We start from the raw sequence: 7,974 nt of genomic DNA, 5'->3' as shown, positions 1-7,974 counted from the left end.
GTGGGGTCATGTGGGTGTGGCTGACCCCTTTGACACACTTTTCCCCAACTGTATAAGTTGCAGCAGGGGAGGCTTGGAAATATAGAAAACCGAGTGCTCCCGTGAATAGTTACACAGTGCTGAATTATTCACCCATGAGAATCCTGTGACCTATTAGGGGAGCCAATCCGCCCCTGGGTAGCAGTTTAAGCACCACTAAGGTGTCCTTTAGGTGGGTATTGCATTGAGGAGGTCATTTTAATTTGCTGCGACAGGGGGTGGTGTTACGTTTTCTGCACATCAAACTGTTCAGTACTTTAGAGGTTCTATCAGGACTTTTGTTGCTGTTTTAATCAGCTCTGCAAAAATTATAGTTTTGAACTAAGGCCATGGATTTCCCGGTGGGAAGTCCTCAATTCCAATGTTATGAACAAGAGGAGGATGAGGATATGAAAGAGGCAAGACAGGACGCACTTAGAATGAGACTCCACAGAAGATATTTGTTTTGTACACGTAGATACCCACTCAACAGGGTTTATACACCAAGAGAGTCTTACTTAGACTCATCTGCATGCCAATACCTCAGAAGGCCCTCCTCAGTGGTAACTGGGTAGATATGTCAGCTGCTGGCTGAATACCTAGGGGGAGAAATCCATTATAGCCCAGGAATGGGCAGTAACTTCAGAAAAGTTTGAGATTTAGCGCCAGGTGCTACTGAATCACGCTGCATGCAAAATTAAGTATCATCGCTCAAAGAAAGGATTGGAGCGCTACACGCAAAGCGCTAACCAATATCTGGTGCGGTCTAATTGCAAGTCATCATTGCCACAGGCTCTTGACAGTTCTTAAAGGGGAGCTTCATTGATGCTGCAGAATCTCATTCTCAGCATTGCTGGCTGTGAACCTGTGTCAGCAAGCAGGAGCAGGCCAAGCCCAAGGAGCCGGATGACTCAAGCAGGTGTTATGATGGCAGATCCACGCCCCAGGGAGAGTGCCCACAGATTTTCGGACCAAGCATTGGAGGAGTTGGTGTCTGCCGTGGAGTGACAGAGGGCAGTGCTCTACCCAGCAAGTGGCAGGAGGCCCTCACTGCAAGTCATTCATGCCATGTGGAGGGAGGTTGCCAGCACGTCTTGGGAAGCACTGAGGTCCCCAGGACCCACACACAGTGCAGGAAGAAATTTAACAACCTCACTCGGGTGGTCAGGGTGAGTGAATGCTTCAACAAATGCTACATACCACCGCCTTAACCACAGTTTGCACACTCTGGCCAAAGCACCACACCCCCAGTGCTTACCCACCAACAATCTCTACCTACCAACACTCACACCCACATCTCACACCTTGCACACAATGACAGCTATTCAACTATGGCAGGCACATCAACCAAACACATTGCTCCACACTCACTCAGACACTTTCCTTTCTCTTGCAGGCCAAGGTGGCTCACAACAGGAGGGAGCAGGAGCGCGCAGGCGGGGGACAAGCCGACGCCGAACCTCTGTCTGTGCTGGAAAATAGAGTGCTGGAGATTATCGGGCGCCAGGTGGTGGGTGCTGTGGCCACCGGCAGCATTGACCCCCTTGGGGACAACAACGGTGTGTTCATCCCTACTCCTTCTTCTCACACCCCACTTCCCCCTCACCCCACAAGCCTTTTGCACTTTCCAGCCAATCATGCTGTATGCATGCATTTCTCCTTTCCTGCCCCCCTCCCTTCACCTTAACCTGAACCTTGTGCCTTTATGCTTTCAGATAATGAGCAAGCACCTGAGCAGCCTGTCCCTGAGGGCACCGTAGAGAGCGAGGCGGGAGAAGAGGAGGAGGAAGAACACACCGCGTCACTGCATGTCTCACCTGCAGGCACCGGCTCAGATACTGGCACTACGCATTCTTTAGAGGCTAATATAGTAGCGGGATCTGTACAGGGTGAGGCACCAAGGACGAGTGGGCTGCAGCAAGGCCAGGGGGAAAGGGTAGATCAGGGGCCAGCTCCCCAGAGGGCAAGTTCGCACGCGAGTTCAGCTGCACAGGACTCAGATAAGGACCTCAATGGGGAGGTGCTCACAAGAAGGGTGATGGGCATGCACACGGAGATTATAGGTGCAATGGCAAGGGTACCCAAGAGCCCGTCGCAATGGTAAGGAGCGTGGAGGAGTCCACCTCCAACATTGCACAAGGCTCTGCGCACACCACGGAGCCCATCATTTCCAATCTGCAAAGGATAGTAGACTCCCAGAGAGACCGTGGTGACCCAGACCTGATGCTGCGTGTGATGGGAGATCTGGCAGCTTCCATTGCAGCACAGGCAGAAGCGACACAACGCCTTAGTGCTGTAATGCAGTCAATGCTTGGTGGCATTCAATCTCAGACTGCTCTCATGCAGTCTCAGCTTGATGCCATGCAAGCTCTGACTGCTGCCATCATGGCTGGGGCTACCACCGTAGACCGGGGCTTTCACGGCGTCGCAGCAGGCCAGCAATCTGTGCTGCAACAGGTTGTTAGGGATGCTGAGGTGATGCCCCAGGGGAGTGGCAGTGGGTCAGTGGAGCAGGAACCTGCTGTCCTCTCTCAGGATGACAGCATCCTGCTCCCACCGCTGGCACTCCGACATTGCTCTTGTCACTGCCTGTCATCCAGCCAGCCCAGACGCCTGCCGCCCATGCTGAGGTGATGCAGTCTACAGCCGGGCCTTCCAGGCCCAGAGCTGGTCGAGGGCGTCCTGCAAGGCCATCTGATGTCTCCCGCATGGACACTCAGCAGCTTTCCACCAGCCCTGCTGCAGCCACTGGGCCAACACTTCGTAGGAGCACTAGAGCAGGCAATGGCACAGTAACGAGAGGCACTAAGGGATTGCACAAGGGTGAATAGTTAATATTGTTGTTGTAAATATGTGTCAACTGATTATTGATAAATTCATTAATTCAGTTTGGATTATTTTGTGGTGTGTCTCATTTCAGCTTTGCGCTGTGATAAGGCCCGCGACAGGGATGGAATGATGGGGACGTGGTGAGCAACGGGGATCTGGGGTTTAATTTATTGGAACTGCAGTCTGATGAGATGGTCACTGATGCTCTCTTCAGTGCACAGTTAATTTCCTTTCCAATGGAGCCAGATAAACAGAGACAGAGAGAGAGGCAACCAATTCTACAGACTGACAGGTACAAGGAGCAACTGATGGAATGCAGGTAGCACTCAACGTCTCATATGAGAACCTTCTCAATTTCAAGAACAGGAAATGCTTTCATTCCATTAATGTGCAGCCAGTGTGCGATGCTAATCATCTTATCCAGCACATCAATGCCTGCTATCCATGAAGCTACCATGACGCTTTCATCATGTGCCTCTTTACCATATCAGTCCTGATTACTCAACGCCATGTATCAGGATGGTTGCTTGGTGATCAGAACTATCACCTGCAGCCAAGACTTATGACTCCAGTAAGTCTTCCACAGACAAAGGGGACAACAGATATAATGAGGCCCATGCCACTATACGATGTAGGCATTCTCAAGTCTGATTTTAGGATAAATCTGGTGGAGCCCTGCAATACATCGCAACAAGAGTATCCAGAAACTTGCTGTGTACTTTAATAAAAGGAAGCTGATGATGAAGAGGGGGGCGAAGGACCACCCCCCCCGCCCCACCCCCATAGCATGATGGTGCACAGATATGGGAGGACGTGGAACAGAACAGCCAGTAATCAGAGAAAGGGGGCACAACTTATAGTTTAGTGTTTTCAATTAATAAAAGTTAATGCACCAAATAAAGTGACTTCATACCTGCCCGCTACCTCCTCACAAAGTCCCTTACTGTCAAAGACCTCAATCTATTTTCTTCACAAGACAAACGCCTATCTTTGCTTTGCTATCATTCAGGTTCTAAAAGTCAGCAAGCATGTACAGAAATAAACTCTGAACTCTATGTGGTCATACAGTGTTTACTTTGCACAGAAAGAACAAAAACATTCATTATCTGTAACTACTTCTTGTCTCTGTGCCTGCCCGTTGTAACTTACTTTGCCTGCTCCTAATCAATTACTTCTACAAAGTGCTCCCTGAATGTGATGAGGCTGCGAAGATTTCCCCTGTAGCTTTAGATATCTGAGGTGACTCTTGTCTTAGTGAAGCTGCTGTCCCAGGGAGACCAGTTTCTGGCAGCCTTTCCCTTGCAGGTGCAAGGGGTGGCAGCCCACGTTTGAAGCTCTCTCATATGCAGGCATTGGAGGAGCCCTAAGAAAGCGGGCTCATTACCACTCTTTGAATAGACAGCAACATCTGTGATCACTCCTTGAAGCCCACTGGTAAAGGCACAGGCTCTGAGGTGCTACTGGTCAGCGTCATTGTAGTGTATGTACCTTTAAGAGAGAACTACTTTTACAGCTCCTGTATACTGTAGTACCGGCAGTGACCACACCTGTATATAAGCCTTGAGCATGCCTCTGTACTGTTAGTCTTTAGACTACCCTCCTCCAGTAAACACCTGTTGATTGTTAATTTACAGCCTCCGTCTAGTTATTGGAAAACAACATACTTTAAGAAACACAGATTCAACAGTGGCGATGAGGTCGATTCGAATCTACCTGCAACTCTGCATTTCCTTTCAAGGATTCGCTCCGGGAGGACGGTGGAAGAAAGTCGAGGCCAGAAGCACGGGCGTCGACCACGAGCAACCGCCCAGTCATCCGGCAGAGAGTGAACATCGCAGGGGAGGCTGTTGAGAGCTGGGCTTGGTTCTCCAGCCACGACGATCCAGCAACAGACTGGCAACAGGTACAGCGCAGACCCTTCCCGGACAGCGTCGGCTGGAGCCGACCGACGGCACAGAAAAGGCCGAGCAGCGTCGACGGGGTAAGAGAGAGGGTGAAGCGCACAGGGCGCAGCCGGGGGTTGAAGACCGAGCGACGTCGACGGAAAACAAAAAGAGAGAGAGGGTAAAGCACAGCCGGGGTTCAGGACCGAGCAGTGGCAACGAGAGAGGCGCACAGGAGAACGCGCAGAGCGCAGCCAGGGCTCAAGGGCTGAACAGCGTCCGCGGGGAAAGAAAGGAAGCGCGGGAGACGCCATTGAGCCGCAGAGAAGAAGGGAGAGCGTGGGAGACGCCATTTTAGAAGCCGCAGCGGAGAAGAAGGGCGAGCGCGGGAAGAAAGGAAAGCGCGTGAGATGCCATTTCGAGCCAGCGGAGAAGAAGGGAGAGCGCGGGAGACGCCATTTTAGACAGTTTAACCACACCCAGGGATGCCGAAGAGTGGCAGTGTCACTGCGTTCGACAATGAAGTCGAAGATTGGGCGACATATGTGGAACGCATTGAGGTGTACTGCAAGGCGAATGAAGTGCCAGATGCTAGGAAAGCACTGGTTTTATTGAATTCCATGGGTGCAAAAACGTATGGCTTACTGCGAAACCTAATAACCCCAGAGAAGCCAGTGGATAAGGATTTCGAAAGCATAGTGGAAATCCTACAGGACCACTTAAACCCCACACCGCTGCTGATAGCAGAAAGATTTAAGTTCCACAAAAGGAACCAGCATAAAGACGAAAGTAATGCTGAGTACTTAACGGAACTGCGCAAGCTATCGAAACACTGCCAGTTTGGATTGGGACTAGCAGATACGTTAAGGGACAAGTTTGTGTGTGGGCTTCAAAGTGAAGGAACCCAGAAACGGCTTCTATCAGAAAAGGATCTTACGCTGGACAAGGCTTTCAGCATGGCAGTATCACACGAAGCAGCCGCAAGGGGCGCTGCAGAGATACAACGGAGACCGCAAGACTATGGCACCAATGAAATGTCATATGGAGCAGGGAAGTGTTATCGCTGCGGCAGAACAACACACGACCAGAAGGATTGTTGGTTCAAGGACCAAGTGTGCAGACAGTGTGGAAAAGCAGGACACATAGCAAGAGTCTGCAGGTCAGGGAAGAAAACCAGCAGCAAGAAATCTCCACAGGAGAAGTACAAAAAGGTACATAAGGTGATGGACAGTAGTTCAGATGAACAGAAAAGTGATACAGACTCCGGAAGCAAGGAGCTGGGTTATCTGAAACTACATAAGGTAATCAAAATGGAGGATCACCAGACTATCTGGGTCACGCGCAAGATAGACGGAGTCCAAGTGAAAATGGAATTGGACACAGGATCAGCCCTAACAGTCATAAACCGAAGGGGCTACAAGCGGCTATTTTCACACATACCCTTGAAAGCTACAGAGATTGTCTTGAAGACGTACACGGGGCAAAAAGTGTACCCCAAAGGAAAAATAAGGGTGAACGTGACATACAAAGGCCAGGAAATACCCAAAATGGACCGATATGTATTGCCAGATGGAGGACCACCACTACTAGGATGTGAATGGATCCGGAAGATACAATTAGATTGGCATTCCATACAGGCACTGAAGGTTGAGGCCAAAAAGGATGACGACGTCACACCTGGACGACTGTCAAAAATGCTAACTGACGCACAAGAAGTGTTCCAGGAGGGACTCGGAACACTAAAAGGCATAACAGCGACAATTAAAATAGAGGAAAATGCAAGCCCAAAGTTTTTTAAGGCCAGACCGGTGCCTTATGCGATCCGACCAGCCGTCGAAGCAGAGCTGGAAGGTTTGGAACGTTCAGGAGTACTGTCCAAAGTGGACTGGAGCGAGTGGGCTACACCCATCGTTCCTGTAATGAAGAGGTCGTTGAGTAATACGCCTGGGGAACCAAAGAAGGTCCGCATTGTGGTGTATGTGCCTTTAAGAGCCCCTGTGTACTGTAATGCCGGTAATGGCCACTCGGGCTATATAAGCCTGTATAATGTCTTGTATCTTTTAGTTCACCTCCAGACTTTGTTCAGTAAACACCTGTAAACCAACTCCTGCATTCCGTGTCTCCATTAACACACGGATACAACACGCATCTGTGGGGATTTTCAGGTGACAGTGAACCCAGTCCTTCACACGGTACAATATCCACTTCTACGGATTGAGGATATTTTCGCCTCACTATCTGGAGGTAAATGCTTCACTAAGATTGATCTGGCCCAGGTGTACCTGCAAATGGAGGTAGAAGAAGCCTCGAAACAATACCTCACGATCAACACTCATAAAGGTCTCTACCAATACAACCGGCTGGTGTTCGGGGTAGCATTGGCTCCGGCTATTTGGCAAAGGGCAATGGATCAAGTCCTGCAAGGGATTCCAGGGACCCAGTGTTATTTGGACGACATGCTGGTCATGGGCGAAAATGACAGTGATCACCTCGCCAACCTGGAGAAGGTGCTCACTAGATTAAAGGAATATGGACTATGAGCTAATCGCCACAAGTGCGAGTTTTTCCAGAAGCAGATCTCGTATTGTGGCCACTTTATTGATGAAGAGTGGTTACATAAGTCCCCATAAAAGATTAAGGCAGTAGTCAAGGCTCCAGCACCGGAAAATGTGTCACAACTGAGGTCGTTCCTCGGGCTGGTGAACTACTACCTTAAGTTCTTACCAAATTTGTCTACAGTATTACACCCACTGAACACCCTACTGCAAACGGGGGTACCATGGAAGTGGAATGACGAATGTAAACGAGCTTTCCAGAAGTGCAAATAATTGATCACATCAAAAGAGGTGTTGGCCCATTTCAACCCTGTTGTGTATGTAACCTGTTCCACCTTAAGAGAGCTTAAGCCTGTTCCACCTTAAGAGATGTACTACTTTCTCAGGCTGCTGTAGACGTAATACCGGGGGTGAACACACCGGTATATAAGCACTGTGCAGTAATCTTGTATTCAGTGTAGTCCCTACCTCCAACCAGTAAAGACCTGTTTTATTGTTACTGATTAAGTCTGAGTATTAATTACTTGAACAACTCACAGACTTAACACTGGCGACGAGTCAGGTTCTTACCCTGCGGCAGTTATTCCACGGCGGCTTCGTCCACAGACAGGACGTTGAAGAGAGGTTTCAAATCTCACCACCCCACTGGAAGCGACAGGCATTGGGACCCTGAAGCCTCCATCAGCGAC

The sequence above is a fragment of the Somniosus microcephalus genome, chromosome 1 (assembly GCF_052327205.1).
Source record: "Somniosus microcephalus isolate GS21.2 chromosome 1, FLI_Smic_1.0, whole genome shotgun sequence".
In the NCBI taxonomy this organism is placed as follows: domain Eukaryota; kingdom Metazoa; phylum Chordata; class Chondrichthyes; order Squaliformes; family Somniosidae; genus Somniosus; species Somniosus microcephalus.
The sequence above is the reverse complement of the archived record's forward strand: the minus strand, read 5'-3'. Positions refer to the sequence as shown.